This window comes from Muntiacus reevesi, chromosome 8 (genome assembly GCF_963930625.1).
Source record: "Muntiacus reevesi chromosome 8, mMunRee1.1, whole genome shotgun sequence".
Classification (NCBI taxonomy): domain Eukaryota; kingdom Metazoa; phylum Chordata; class Mammalia; order Artiodactyla; family Cervidae; genus Muntiacus; species Muntiacus reevesi.
Genome location: NC_089256.1, coordinates 23,687,892 through 23,703,973, shown reverse-complemented (window position 1 = coordinate 23,703,973; position 16,082 = coordinate 23,687,892). Strand labels below are relative to the sequence as shown.

At 49.8% G+C, this 16,082-nt stretch overlaps 1 protein-coding gene across 3 annotated transcripts in view; it reads right to left on the bottom strand.

The window, feature by feature from the left end:
- Window positions 1–15,152, bottom strand: part of AGPAT3 (1-acylglycerol-3-phosphate O-acyltransferase 3) — an 86,787-nt gene extending 71,635 nt beyond the window's left edge. For 2 of the 3 annotated variants that reach the window (XM_065943640.1, XM_065943639.1), the window contains exon 1: window positions 15,006–15,152. The gene's annotated coding sequence lies outside the window, so the exon portion shown is untranslated. The remainder of the gene's footprint in view (window positions 1–15,005) is intronic. The other variant, XM_065943643.1, reaches the window with a different exon arrangement.
- Between the last annotated feature and the right edge of the window lie 930 nt (window positions 15,153–16,082).

Below are 16,082 nucleotides of genomic sequence, written 5' to 3'. Positions count from 1 at the left end.
AGGGGCAGAGGGGACAAGCGTCGGGTGAGAGGTGGTTGAGACCCTTGTCAGCCACCCAAGGGTGCGTGCGCTGGTCTGGGGATGAGCTGGCGTGGAGCTCAGCTGTGTCCATCTCTGTACTCCCCACACAGCTCACGGCCCTGGGTCTCTTGGCCACGTGCTGTCATCCCCGGCAGCCCCACCGGGACTCACCATCACCCCCTCATGAGGCATCGCTGCTCTGACACACATGTGGTGCTCATGTGTGACACCACTTTACAAACTGTCTTCACACGTGGTGTTTTCTAACCCTCATGATTCCCAGGGCAGCAATGAGGAGCAGAGGGCCACTCCTGAGAAGTGTGAAGTCACCAGCTGAGGCCACTTAAGCCTGTGGTCCATCCCACACCTCCACGGGGAAAATCAGTCTACCTGCCCCCAACTTGCATTGTGTGTGTGTGCGTGTTTGTGTGTGTGTTAGCTGCTCAGTCATGTCCAACTCTGCGGCCCCATGAACTGCTCCCTCCAGGCTTCTCTGCCCACGGGATTCTCCAGGCAAGAATACTGGAGTAGGCTGCTATTCCCTTCTCCAGGGGATCTTCCTGACCCAGGGACTGAACCTGGGTCTCCTGCAGTGCAGGCAGATTCTTTATTGAGCCACCAGGGAAGCCCCGACTTGCACTGTGGACGTTAACAAACAGGGGACAGTATGGGTTATGATGCCACCAAGGTTCATGGCAGAGCAGGGACAAAGATTCTGCTTGCTGGATTTCAAAACTAGAAATAAAGTGGAAACAAAAGACTATCAGGCACCCGCAATGGTGTTATTCTCTCCATCATTACTGGTGTGAGTGGAGACAGGCGTGGTCTCTTCCCGGTAAAGTCTGCCATGTGGCTCTGCAGTGTCGGGATAGGCAGGACGTCCTCCTCGAGCCACCCAGAGGAGCGTGGTGCCCGCAGGACTCACCGCAGAGAACAGAAAAAGCTCCAGGGCTGGCTGCTGACCTCACTGTCCACACCACGAAGTGCAGTCCTGTGGTCTCTACCCAGGGATGAGGCAGGCAGATGGTAAAGGTCAGCAGTGGAACGTGAAGTGAGGAAAGCAGCCCATGAAGAGAGCCTGCACAATGTGGTGTGTGTGCTTGTGTGTGTGTGTGTGTGTGCGCACGTGTGTGTGAGCATCTGTGTGCATGCGTGTGCATCCCTGCTGGGTCTCAGGCTGGGGAAGGTGTCCTGGCAAACTGGCAGCTGGAGGATGAGCAAGGATCCACCAGGCAAAGGTCCGGGGCGCAGCCTCAGGGGAGAAGCTGAGACCGGGCGTGGGGGGGACAGTGAGGACCAGGCAGAGAAGAGGGCATCCTCCGAGCATCACCACCATCAGGAGGGGGTGGAGTGGGCGAGGGACAGGAACAGAACTGGGGTCACTGAGACGAACCTCTGTGGCCACAGGGAAGGAATCTGATGGGAGCAGGACTGGAGGTGGTCTTAGGTGGGGCAGGGGGTGATGAGCAACATGGAGGAGGGGATTGTGGGTGGGGCAGGGCCTGGCCTGGACACATCACCATAGGAGGCATGTTCACGGTATGGGAGGGATGGACAGGAGAGGACAGCTGAGGTCGGGGTGCCTGGTCTGGGGACACACAGGCTGCAGAGGACCCTGTGGGCTCAGGGTTTAGGAAGCAGAGCTGAGAGGACAGTGAGCTGGGGTCACAGCCTCACAGGTAATTAAAACACAAGGGAGTCTTAGAGGCCCACAGCAGACATGAACTCAGGCAGACCCCGCCCCCCCAATAAGACAACAACATTCCAAGTGCCTGACAGTCTTTCCATTCACATTTAATTTCTATTAACAGCTTTGAAATCTGACATGTGAGATGTACTAAACCCCTTTAAAAAATCACGCTCTTTTACCTCTACTGATATATACCACGCACGGCAGAGGTATGGCAGTTTTCAGCTACCAAAAACGTTGTCTGGATGGTCTGCCTGTTCTAAAAAAACAGACACCACCTCCGTTGCATGGACAACAGAGAAGTCAATGGGAAGTTAAGTTTATTGAGGACAAAATCAGAGTCACGTTTTGCAACTGTATCCCAAACTGAATAAAGTGCTTAATGGAGATGTGCAGGGAGGGAGGGCCTCCGAGTTTCCGCATCCTGGACACTGCTCTTGTCCCTGATGAGGCAGTCCTAGGCCAGGACAAAACTCCCCCCAGGTTAGCTGAGTCACTCAGGGCTACTTGCACCATAGTCTTCTTTAACTTCCACAATTGCTTTATTCACCAGGATTTGTGTAGGTTCACCTTGGCAATCTCTTCAAGCTGAGTTTTGTTTGGGGGATCAAGTTCCTTCTTTGTCAATGACACCTGCAGAAGTCCCCTCTTATGAGTCCAGGAAATAAGCCTGTAATGGTTTATTTCCAGATCAGCCCTACTGGGAGAAGCAGAGCCCCTCCAGGGAGACTAAGTCTCCTGAACACAAGATCACAGCCCAGGGTACAAAGCACATGAGAACTGGGCTTCAGGGAGTGAGAGGCAGCAAAGCAAATGCTCAAGAAATTTAGACTTCAGTATTATTTTGGGTGTTTTTATTATGCTGGCATTATTCTTTGCAGTGTATAAAATAAGTAGGGCTTCCCAGGTGGCACTAGTCAAAAAGAATTTGCCTGCAATGCAGAAGACCTGGGTTTGATCCCTGGGTTGGGAAGGTTCCCTGAAGGAGGAAATGGCAACCTACTCCAGTATTCTTTGGGAAATCCCATGGACAGAGAAGCCTGGTGGGCCTGCAAAGGGTTGGATGAAACTGAGTGCACATATAAAATAAGTATGCTTAGAAATAAAAGACGAACTTGGAATAAGTGCAAAGAAAAGAGCACCAAGCAAGAGAAGACACAGGTTTGGAAAAAACTACCGAGGACATTTAAGAATGAGAAACAGGGACTTCCCTGGTGGTCCAGTGGTTAAGACACTGTGCTCCCAATGCAAGGGGCCCAGATTCGATCCTTGGTCAGGGAACTATATACTGCTTGCTGCAACTGAAGATCCCACATGTGGCAACAAAGAGCCGGTGCAACCAAATAAATCAATTAATAAAAATAAGATATTTTTTTTTAAAAAGGAATGAAAAACAGAATCACTGAAATGAAGAGCTTAATGTGCAGGTTAAGTAGCAGATTAGACAGAGATGAAGATGCAGCTGGAAAACTAGAGGGGAAAGTGGAGGAATTCACCCAGAACATGGTGATAAAAAAAAAAAGACTAAAAGACAAACATGAGCAAGAGTATGAGACTTGGAAAACGGTGTGAGAAAGTCAAGCATAAGGTAAATTGAAGCAAAAGTCAACAGAAGAATGGCTGAAATTTTTCCAGAATTCCCGAGAGACATAAAACTTTATCCTCAGGAAGCACGTTGACTCCAAAGCAGGATAAATAAGAAGAAACCCACGCTAGAGATGCCACCATGAGAACAGAGAACACTGGATGTAAAAGGGGCCACAAACACAGTGGAGAGGGAACATCACTCACACAGGAAGGGCAGAGGGACCACCAGATGTCCCCTGGAGACAGTAGGAGGTGACACGGTATAATCCTCGTCTGTGCCCTCTGCCCACAAGCCTTCTGAGCTTGTATACAATAACAATTGTATATAATTATTGTATATAATTGTATATACAATAATATATTATTATATATAATATATTTATAATATATTATATATAATATACATATATATGTATATTATATATATACAATAATAATTGTATATAATAATTATATACAATAATAAACATATAACCTAAAATCCCCATGCCCTTAGAAAATAAAAGTACCTTCCCTATAGTTCATGGGTCACAGAAGAGTAATAACAAATATTTAAATGCTCAAAAGAAGAGAAGAGGGTGGCAGGGGATGAGATGGTTGATAGCATTACCAATTCAATGGACATGAACTTGGGCAAACTCCAGGAGATAGTGAGGAACAGGGAGGCCTTGCATGCTGCAGTCCATGGGGTCACAAAGAGTCAGACATGACTTAGCAACTGAACAACAGAAATGCTCCAGAACTGAACAACGATACTAAAGTGAAGTTGCTCAGTTGTGTCCGACTCTTTGCAACCCCATGGACTGTAGCCCACCAGGCTCCTCTGTCCATGGAATTTTCCAGGCAAGAGTACTGGAGTGGGTTGCCATTTCCTTCTCCAGGGGATCTTCCAGACCCAGGGATTGAACCCGGGTCTCCTGCACTGCAGGCAGATGCTTTACCATCTGAGCCACCAGGGAAGTTGAACAATCATACTGCTACGCTCCAAAATATACCAGACACAGGGCTACAGAACCAGGAAGAAACGTTTAACTTTAAATTCTTATGATAGAAATAAAGCTTGAAAATTAAGAAACTATGCTTACAAAAATAATAAGAAGTTAAGCTTTCAACTCAATAACCTGTAAAGAGATCACCAGGAAAAAAAAACCCAGAAAGAGTAGAAAGAAATGATGACAATGGAAGGATAAATTAATGACAGGAGAACCAAAAATGTGATGGACATGAGAGTTGGCTGAGAGTCAGCTCTCTGTGGGCAGCAAGGAAACAGATAAACCTCTGCTGAGATAAATTGAGAAAAAAGAAAAATGAAAACAATTCTAGGAATGAAAGGTGGAGCTTAATGTCAGATACCATGGAGATTAAAAAATTAAGAAAATATTAAGATGTTTTTTACCAAGAAATTGACAGTGTTATTGATGTGGACCCTGGTGTAGAGAGGTCTAAGATGACTCCAAGGTTCACACCCTTGAGTGTGGGCTGGATCTACTGACTGGCTTTCAACAAAAAGAATACGAGAAAAGTAGTGGATGGTGGCTTTCGAGATGGGGTTTACAGCACTGAGTCTTCGACTAGCTGGCTCACACTCTCTGCCCCTCTTGCTCTGATGGCAAACTGCCAGGTTGGACAGAACAACTGCCAAAGACCTGAATCCTGTTGACAGCGTGAATGAGCTTGAAGAAGGACCCTTGCCCTGTCTCACCTTTAGATAAGACTGCAGCCTCGGTGACACCTAGTCACAGCCCATGAGAGACGTGGGCCTGAGGAGCCAGCTAAGCTGAGCCTGGATTCCTGGGCCACGGAAACAGTGAGATGGAAAGTGTTGAGAGCCAGGAAGTGTTGGGGTCACTTGTTACATAGCAACAATGCAGGTCACTCCTTAGAAAAATAACACCAAATCTTATTTTAAAAAGACTAGGAAAGCTGAACAGATCAGTAGCTAGTAAAGGAATCAATCAAAATATAAAAATCTGTCTACACAAAAGCTAGGACCAGGCCAAGAAACGACATAAGAAACACACCACCTCAGTCTCACATGGGAGGTAATACTGCCCCACTTGGATGATGAGATGTGTGTAACCCGGCCCCAAGCCCACTGGGACAGTACAACAGAGGACAGTTATAAGTCCTGCACACTTCTAAACAAAGAATTCTAAACAAAATCTCAACACACCAAGTATGGTAATGCAGTAAAATATATCATGGTCGAGATGGGGTATTTCCTGAAAAGTAGGAAAATCTACTCAAGTACTTTTACCACATTAACTGATAAAAGGAGAACATTTTATATGATCAGCTCAACACACACGGAAAAAGTCTTTGATAAAGCAACATCTTCAGTCAAATATTCACGACATATATCTGGAGAAAACCATAATTCAAAAAGATACAAGCACCTCAGTGTTCACAGCACCACTATTCACAATAGCCAGGACACGGAAGCAACCTAAATATTCATCAACAGAGGAACAGATGGAGAAGATGTGGTAGATGTATACAGTGGAATAGTACTCAGCCATAAAAAGAATGAAATAAGGCCATCTGCAGCCACATGGATGGGCCTAGAGACTGTCATACTTAGTGAAGTAAGTCAGAGAGAGACAAATACCCTATGATATCACCTGCATGTGGAATTTTTAAAAATGCTACAAATGAACTTGCTTACAAAACAGAAATAGAGTTACAGATGTAGAAAACATATGGTTATCAGGGGGTAAAGGGATAAATTGGAAGATTGGAATTTACATATATGAACTATTATATATATTAATAAAATAGATAACTAATAACACCTGCTATATAGCACAGGGAACTCTACTCAATATTCTGTAATGGCCTATATGGGAAAAGAATCTAAAAAAGTGTGGAACTATGTGTATGTGTAACTGATTCACTTTGGTGTAGACCTGAAACTAATACAACACTGTATATCAACTACACTCCAAAAGAAATTTTAAGAAGAAAGTAGGGGCATAAAGTATATGTGGTTTCTATTTTTCAGAAAAAAGTCAAATATTTGTATAAACAAGACAAATCTTTTAACTGGAAAGGGGAGTCTACAGAAAAAGAAGCATTCTCTCTTTTATTTTTTGTAACTTGTTTTAAATGGGTAAGGTAATCTGAGGAGATACAGTAATACATTGTAACTCCTCCCAGCTACACTGTCCCACCCCTTGTAAGAAGTAACCACTTACCCCTTGAGTCTCTTCCCAGTATGTCCTCATTCCAACACTACAAGAGATCTGGGAAGAGGTTCTTACCCCGTCATTCCATGAGTTGCCCTAAACCCCGCGCTCTCCCCAGCAGCGTCCCTGGGACCCAGAGAGCGCGCAATGCTGCCGCGGCCATCCTGCCCGTGTGGGAGCACACACCAAGTGTGCCGAGATGTGGAAGCCGCTCTGCAGACGTGGCCGTGCCTCTCTAACACCCCCAGCTCACACTCACACCAGCGCACCTTGGCTCACATCTGTGCCCACACCTGGCCCAGGCACTCTCTTTATATTTTGGCCATCCCGGTGGAGCAGGCCGGCATCTCACCAAGCTGTTATTTTTGCATCTCCCTGATAACCAGTGAAGGTGAGTCTTGAATCTCTTCATCTCTTTATTTCCTTCCATCTGTTAGCTACTCTGTTCCCAGGAGGAGCAACAGGAAGATTCGGAACTAAGCAGCCTCCATGTTTGTACCAAGACCAAACAGGAAAACTGAGCAGATTCCCTGATAACTAGGAATTATGACCAAAATGCCCCATCACACCTGCATGCAGTACAGTCCTGACGGCCCTGGCCCAGGCAGCAAAACAGGATGGGACAATGCTAAAGGTGTAAGGAAGAAATGAACACTTCCTGTCAATGCAGAAAATCCCCCAACTCTGCAAATAATTTATAAGAAAAAGAGACTGGCAAGGTGCCTGGGTAGCAATCAATATCCAAAATCAACTCCCTTTCTGCTCAACACCAACAAGAGTTAGAATTTTTTTAAGTAAAAAAATAAACAAAATGTGAAAACACCACTTATAAAAGTAACAAAAATAAGGACACCTGGGAATAAATTTAACCACAAAGTATATGGTAGTGTGCAGAATAATATGTAGAGAGCTCTAGTAAAAGCCATGTAAGAAGACTGACATTAATGGAGACACACTACCTCCACGACAGGAAGACTTCATACCACAGAGATGGAATCCAACCCCCAGCTGATCTACAGATTTGGTGCAGTTTTGATCTAAATCCTTGACAAAGCCTTTCAGGAACTCGACACACCCGGCGGAGGCTGGGATCAGGACAACTGTACTCTGCATGGGGACAGAGCCCCTACCTGTCACCACCCAGAAGCCACTCCCGAGGGACGGAGGGCTTCAGTGTGGAAACAAATATTCCAACTTCTATAAGACAACACGGGAGAACACACAAGTGATCCCAGGACTTCTCAAATGCATTTGAAAAGCCGAAAAGGTGGATAAACTCTACATTACATTGAGAATTTCTATTCATCAGAACAAAGTAAAAAGACCAGACCCAGCTAAGCAAGATGCCTGAAGCACACATTAGGACAAAAGATTATTATCCTCAATACACAAGGAAATACCTCATACAGAACCATATGCAAGGAATACAGAAGGAAAACCTATCGCCCAACAGGAAAACAGGTGAAGGAATTCACAGAGAAGGAAACGCATCTAGCAGTAAGTGCAGGGAGATGCTTAACTCCACCTACCAGGAAACAAATCCAGGCCACCACGAGCCACATTCTGTATCCAACCTACTGGCAAAACTTAAAAAAAATACTTACTTGGCATATGGGATCTTTAGTCGGGGCATGCAGGATCTAGTTCCCTGACCAGGGATGGAAATCGGTTCCCTACATTGGGAGCACCAAGTCTTAGCCACTGGACCACCAGGGAAGTCCCTCCACTTGCAAAACTTATGACAACACCAGGAGGTGAAGAGCAGGTGGGTCCACTGAACACCCTGTGGGTGGCTTTGCAGTCAGAGTCTCTCCTATCTTTCTGCAAACAGCCCAGTGTAGGCATCACTGCCTGGACTTTCTCGCCCAGTGGTCCCCTTCAGAGAACACTAGAGGGCTGCACGGCTCCACGTGTGTAACCAAGACGTGTGGACACGTCAAAATATAGAGCAAGATTATACTTGGGGGATCATAGCTCAGTTGGTAAAGAATCTGCCTGCAAAGCAGAGGACCCCAGTTCGATTCCTGGGTTGGGAAGATCTGCTGGAGAAGGGATAGGCTACCCACTCCAGTATTCTTGGGCTGCCCTTGTGGCTCAGCTGGTAAAGAATCCACCTACAACATGGGAGACCTGGATTCCATTCCTAAGTTGGGAAGATCCCTTGGAGAAGGCAAAGGCTACCCACTCCAGTATTCTGGCTAGAAGAATTCCATGGACTGTACAGTCCATGGGGTTGCAAAGAGTTGGACACAACTGAGCGACTTTCACTTTCAACACTTTCATGGAGCAAGACAAGGAGTGCCTTCCACTAAATGCATTTGGTATCAGTAAACATTACGTTTTGCAGACTTCATCTTTACATGGACCTTGGGAGGGCCTCCTACAGGCACCTGGAGACACACAGAGTTCCTTTGATCCCTGACTGACACCTCTCTGGGTACCAGCTTCTCCTTCCCTCCACCCATCCTCACAGAACCCCACCCTGTTTCCAGCAGCCATGCTTGAGATAGGAAAGACAATTCTTTTGGTTTTCATCTGGACATGACATCCTGGGGTTTTGTTATTCATCTTTTTGTTTGTTTGTTTCTCTTGCATGCATTTTGTCCTCATTTAATTGGCTCACTGACTTTACTTTGAAAATTACACAAATATTTTAGACAAGAGGTTGTAAAAATAGTGGCCCACAGTCTAAATTCAGGCAGGCACTTTTTCCATTTGCCTGCACAGCTTGTTAAAAATAAATAACTGCATATAAAGATCTAGGTTTCTGGCTGGTTTCAGGAGCCAAAGAGCTAGTGACTTGGGTCTCATAGCTGCATGGCATGTCTGCTGGGGGTCCGTGGCTGAGGGTCAGAGGCTAGGGGTCACTGGCTGGAGGTCAATGGGGTCAGTGGATGGGGGTCAGGCAAGACATATCTGAGAGAAGAAGCGTATAGTCACCATTCATGTCTGCATGGCCACCCTATCCTAGCACTTGTCCAGTCTGTGTTTAGAATTTTCACATATAGCTTTGTTCACCAAAATAGAAACATTTATACCTGATAACAGGCTTCCCTGGTGGCTCAGATGGTAAAGAATTAGCCTTCAATGCAGGAGACTTGGGTTCGATCTCTGGGTTGGGAAGATGCCCTGGAGGAGGGCATGACAACCCACTCCAGTATTCTCTCCTGGAGATTCCCCATGGACAGAAGAGCCTGGCGGGCTACAGTCCACGGGGTTGCAAAGAGTCGGACACGACTAAGTGACTAAGCACAGCACATACCCAATAACTCATTAAAATTTAAAGAAGAGAAATGCCAGGTACAGAGCACTTGGGGCTCCAGGAACATACCCTGCTGCCTTGGAGCTCGGAACCGAACCACAGGCCACTGATGCACTTTCTACCAAACGTTCTAGAACTTGAGTAACAGTAGTAAGTGCCCAATTTAGGAAACTGAACACAGCTGCCCCATGCTCACACATGTGTGCTCTGACCTTTGTTATCTATATGCAAGCATCTGCTTCCTCTCATCGCTGGACACCCTTTTTGTACCAGTTCACCACAGCACTCATGTATGGATGAGAGAGCTGGACCATAAAGAAGGCTGAGGATCGAAGAATTGATGCTTTTGAACTGTGGTGCTGGAGAAGACTCTGTAGAGTCCCTTGGACTGCAAGGAGATCCAACCAGATCAAACTAAAGGAAATCAGTCCTGAATATTCATTAGAAGGACTGATGCTGAAGCTGAAGGCTCCAATACTTTGGCCACCTGATTCCAAGAGCCAACTCAATGGAAAAGACCCTGATGATGGGAAAGATCAAAGGCAGGAGGAGAAAGGGACGACAGAGGATAAGATGGTTGAATGGCATTACTGACTCAACAGACATGAGTTTGAGCAAACTCCTAGAGATAGTGTAGGACGGGGGGCCTGGTGTGCTACAGTTTATGGGGTCATAAAGAGTTGGACACAATTTAGTTGTTGAACAACAGCAACACTACTTATTGTAAAGGAGCCAAAATAAAAGTCCAAGGGAACCTACCAGACTATAGGGCTTTCCCTAAAACTAAACCAAAACTTTGCACGGGCCAAGGGATCATTTTTACTGTCCTTCTACTTCTGTGGAGTCCAAGTCACTAAACTTTGTCTCTGAGGCTGTGACAGCGCTTTGACAGACAAATGGCCCTCAAGAGAGAACCTGCTGCCCGGGGGTACAGGGGAGGGGTGCCTGCCATTGGTGGCTGCATGATGCAGGGTGGGGCTGAGGACCCCAGGCTGACCTTCTCAGAGCTGCGTCTGAGGCCCATCCTCCCAGACCTCTGACCTGTCCCCCACCCCACCCCACACAGGCCAGGTGCAGGATCACCCATCTTCCCCTCCATACAGCTTCCACAGCAGCCCCCTGCAAACCTCCTGCACTTCCCATCTTGGTATCCTCCTCTCATGGAACCCGGACAGGTGCAGTCTTCATCCGACAATCTAATTTCTCTTAGTTTGGCGAAAATCGCTGCTAGTGAATTGTATTTTGCAAGGTATACCAATCGATTACTGTCTCTCTGAACCTAAGGACTAGATTACGTGTATCTTCCTAAGAAAAGGTGCATTCATTCATTCACTCACTCAACCAATCACTCCAGTTAGCCTGGGATGACAGTCTAATTATAAATCAAAGCATGAAAAGCATTAACACAATCATCGACACATTCTCCACATTGAGGGTTGACACCCATGGGCTCACAGGCCACTCCCTAACCCTGGAGGTGCACCCATGGGGCTCACAGGTCTCAGGAGAGCAGAACTGGTAAAGGTATTCCTGCTGTAGCTTTTACTGCTGCTCCCAGTAGAACTCACTACTAACCTTCTTGTTGCTGGTTTCATTCCCCGCCCACTTTCAGAAAGGAATGGAGGAGCTATATCAATGATTCATGGCCTCCCTGGGCCACCTGGGGACAGGCCTCTCGGTTGCTGGCGGGCAGCTCCTACCATGAGCGCCCAGCTTCAGTTTTTAGTCCTATGTGATGCCAAGTTCTGCTGCCTGGGAGAAGACTTCTGCCTGTCACAGCATCAAAGGACACATTTCTTTCAGTGTGCTAACACCAGCATCTACAATGTATCCTATCCATGACCTTCTAGCTGTGCTTGGGAAAAGACGTGGCCAATTAAAGCACAGTGTCCAGGGCCAAAGGCTGCAGCCCTGCAGCGGGAACTTGGGCCAACTTTCCCCGGGCATCTGTTCCTCCACCTCCAAAGAGAAACACAGGCACTGCCACGAGATTATCTGTGTTTCAGTTTCTGGCACTTTGCTCGACACAGATAATCAGGGCATGGTGAATTCTTCTAAATAACTAAATAAGATTCTGTACAAGGCTGAACCAGTATTGTGTTTGCCTAAAATCCAGCATTTTGAAATGAGCAATTTAGGGTTTCTTAAGTGGCTCAGAGGTGAAGAATCCACTGGCAATGCAAGAGACATGGGTTCAGTCCCTGGGTCAGAAAGATCCCCTGGAGAAGGAAATGTCACCCCACTCCAGCATTCTTGCCTGGAAAATCCCGTAGACAGAGGAGACTGGTGGGCTATAGTCCATGGGGTCACAAACAGTCAGCATGACAGAATGACTAAACAACAACGGCAACAATTTAGGATTACTTTTAAGATTATTAGGACGTGGTTTCAGAAACAACAGACTAAGTCCAAGTCATTTCACTTTACAACATGAAGCAACTTATTTAAAACCTCAAGCATTCTTTGGTTAACCAAAAGTAAAATCTATGAAACTTCCAAGCAATTGTTTTACGAAATTGAGTCCAATCTTCCTGTAACCGTACATTTCTCGATGAGAGGACTGAGTAAAGATTCCACGTCATACAGTACAAATCATTAAGAAAGAAACAGATAAAAATGCAGCCAACTGCATCCAGTGATTTGCTCTATAAATATTAATCAGCCGCAACTTGTAACAGTGAAATATTAGAGTTTTTGATGAGGCCCAAGAGAGGAGAGAAAAAGACAGAAGCAGAAGCCACTGCTTTTGCCCCAGGTGGACTCTGACGGAGTCAGGGCCTCACTGGTGACAGCAGTGGTTGGAGTACTAACCTCCGCTGAAGCTGATCTCTGAGTCTGCTCTGCTGGGTCAGGCCGAAGGCGGGTGGAAGGTATGTGGTTTGGAGTCAAATGTGATTGGACATGTCGACAACACCCTCCCTACTCCAGAAAACCCAGTAAATCCAGCTCTTCTCAGACGCAGTTTCTGATTTTCATTTTCCCTGTTGATAGGGTTTTCAAAATTTCCCTCCCATCTCTGATTTGACTAGAGATAAAAGTGTTCACAGATGTTTAGCAGACTGATAGGGCTGAGAAGACAGGCGTCCAAGGATCTCAGTTTAGATTCTGGTCATGCCGATCTGTGACCTACTCTTCAAGAGGTCACAGAAAAGCCACGAAACCTCTGGCTTTTCCCAGACCACTCTTCTCCAAGGCTGAAGTGCAATTTAGGGGTGTCACGTGTAAAGGCCTGATCCTGTATATCAGGAGCCACGCTAGCAAACGTGGGAAGCAGAAGTAAAAACGGACAGACCAGGGTCTTCCCTGCTGGTCTGGTGGTCAAGTCTGCCTTGCAACACAGGGGACTGCTTCGATGGCTGGTCAGGGCGCTAAGATCCCACATGCTGTGGAGCAAGGAGTCCATGTGTTGCAACTAAGATCTGATGCAGTCGAATCTTATATAAATGAATAAATAGTTTTTAAAAATCACTTTGGTGGATACACTTTTTCTAACTTCCAAAATAAACTACGTTCAGTTTGCTTCCCTGGCCCTGGCACCCAGACTCGTGACAGACACACGGACAGTCAGCTGGCCCACCCAGGCAGGGCACAGTCCTTGCCAGAGGCGGCTCCTAGAACCCACACCCTGGCAACTCAAGTGTCCCCTGGGCCTCTTCCTTCACCTCCTGCCACTTTACCTGCTCCCGTACTTTCTCCAGGCCACACTGCTCAGCCTCAAACCTCTGGACAGAGATGCCTGGGCAGGGCCCAACACAGCCAGTCTGCATGCACATGGAACATTTGTCCCTCTCCAAGGCCACAAGGGCCACGAGGCCCTGTGCATGCTGAATCTCAGTCACACTTGCGTGCACTGTGGACGTCAGCCACATGGTGTGTATGAACCTCAATCACATGTCCTCTTTTTTTATACAGTGTAATCAAGAAGGTTCCCTCCTGGCTGAGAAAAGGATACAGAAGTGAGTTGTAACAGGCCAACTCTGAAACTTTGAGGGAGAGGAAGAGTGGAGTCAGGATGGTCTAGAAAAGGGGAAATGATCCAATTAGAGAAAGTTCAGAGTCTCCCTGAGACCCCCCCAGGAAGCTTTTCAACAGCAGAGGAAGCTGATTACCAGCCTGGGGGCGACTACAACCAGCCTGCAGAGCTGTCATTTAGAGCCCCAGGGGTCCCTTGGCCTCTCCCATGCACACAGCCACCACACACCACTCAGGATCTGGGGTCTCCGGGTGATTCCACCCTTAATATGGGTGTCAGTTCTCATTCTAGTCAGCCACAAGGCCAGCACCCCCTTGTCATTTTTCCTTCTCGTAAGATCGAATTTCCTACAGAAAGGAACCTAACTGCTCCAGTATTCTCTGAGAGGAGGTTTTATATTGTGCCTAAAAAAAGTCTGGGGAACCATTTATAAAATCTTTTCCCCTATTTCACCCAACTTCTTTCAAAGTTTAAAGAAAGGAAGAAAGAAGAGAGAAGAAGGAGAGACAGAGAGGACCTGCACATTTTTTGCAGGCAGCTTCATCTGCTAGTCATCCTCCCTTCCTCAGACCCCGGGAGGGCAACATCAGGCGTCCCTGGGCCCTCTGGCCGGCCCTGGGGGTGAAGGTGGCTTTCCTCCCAAAGGGCTCTTGGATCATTGACCGGCCCCATCACCTGACTGGAACCGTGGAAATTCACAGTCGGCCTTTGGTCCAAACGCCAAAGTCAAATCTGAACACTCAGCCCCACCACTACCGCGCGGTCCCACCTGCAGCCCTCCCTCCGGGCCGAGCAAAAAGTGAAACTAACCCGTGGCCGCAGCGCGCAGGGTCGGGGGCGCGCGCGGGGTCCCAGTTGCCAGCTCCCCGAAACCCGGCGGGGGCGCGTGGCGTCCATCCGGAGCAGAGGGGCCCAAGGAAGTCCGCGGGGCGAGGGGCAGGGGTGTCGTTCCCTCGCCCAGCCCGGCCGCCCGCCCCTCCTAGGACGCCCCGGCCCGGGCCGCGCGCCGCCCACCCCGGCCCAGCTCGCCGGCTGCAGCGCCCCAGGCCGGCCGGCGAGGACGGGGACAGGCTTGGGCCTGGCCGGCCGAGGCCCCGGAGGCTGGGAGGGAACCCACGGCCCGCAGTCACCAGTTTCGGTCCTCCAGCCCTCCCGCAGGCCCCGCGCCCGGCGGAGCGCAGCCTGCCTGCTGCGCCGCGGGGCCCGGGTGGGGGCGACCTGGGGAGGCAAGGGGGGCCGATCTCGAGCGGCGGGGAGGGGGCCGACCTCGGGGGCCGCGCCGCTCACCTGCAGCCGCCGCCACCTGCTCCTCGGCGCGCGTGGCCGCGGCGTCGCCTCCGTTCCGGGCCGCTCGGTCGCTGCGCTCCGGCCCTGGGCGCGCCCGGCCCTGCGTCGGGCCTCAGCGAGTGCGGCGCCCGCCGCCCCCGGCCCCCATCCCGCCCCGCCCGGCCCGCCGCCCTCCGCCCTCGGCCGCGCCGCCCCGCCACTTCCTGTGCGCGGCGATCCCACAGTTCCGCCGGCGCGCGGGGCGCGGGGACACGCGGGGGGGACACGCGGGGAGGGGACATGGGGCCCGCGGGGGACGCAGGGCGGAGACCGGCCGGGGGGCGCGGGAGCACGGGGGGCGGCGGGGAGGGAATACGAGGGGGGGAGCGGAGCGGGAACACGTTGGGGGACGCGGGGGGTAAGCCACGGGGACAGCGGGGGAACACGGGACGCAGGGAGACAGGGGGACACGGGGGTGGCGGCCTGGCCGGGCGCCGGCTGTGAAGGGCCGGCCGGGGTCCAGTAACGGCCGCGGCTGGAGGACCCGGCGGTCTTGGGGCGGCGGAGCACGTGGGTGCGGAACCAGCGAGGCGGGTGGAGGGCGGGATTGGGGTGGAGGGAGGGGACCCGTGGGGGGCACGCAGGGCATGCGTGCGGGGTGGGCCTCGGGTCAGGGGGGCCGCACGGTGGGGGCGGGGCACACGGGGTGGGGGGGACAGTACCACGGACAGTGCTGACCGCGTGGACGCTCCCTCCCCCTAGGGGCCCGGCGCGGGTACGGGGGGGGGGGGGGGAGGTTACCAAGAATGAAACCCCCCCGCCCCCCCTCCCCGGTCCACGGTTGCCGCCGCGGGGGGGTCACGGGGGCTGCGGTGGGGACCGTCCTGGGAGCCACCGTTCCCACTGGTTTCAGACCCGACTGGAGCCCCTTTGACTCATTTACAGTTGGCTCCCGGCTGGCAACCTTGTATCCTTGCTTCGCTGAATGGGGGTGGGGTTTGTCAGGGGGGCCTCGGACCCGGCCTTGCTAGCCCAACCCCTCCCTGGTGATCACTGACACTGTCCTCCCCTGGGAGGAGAACCACCGGAGCAGTTGGA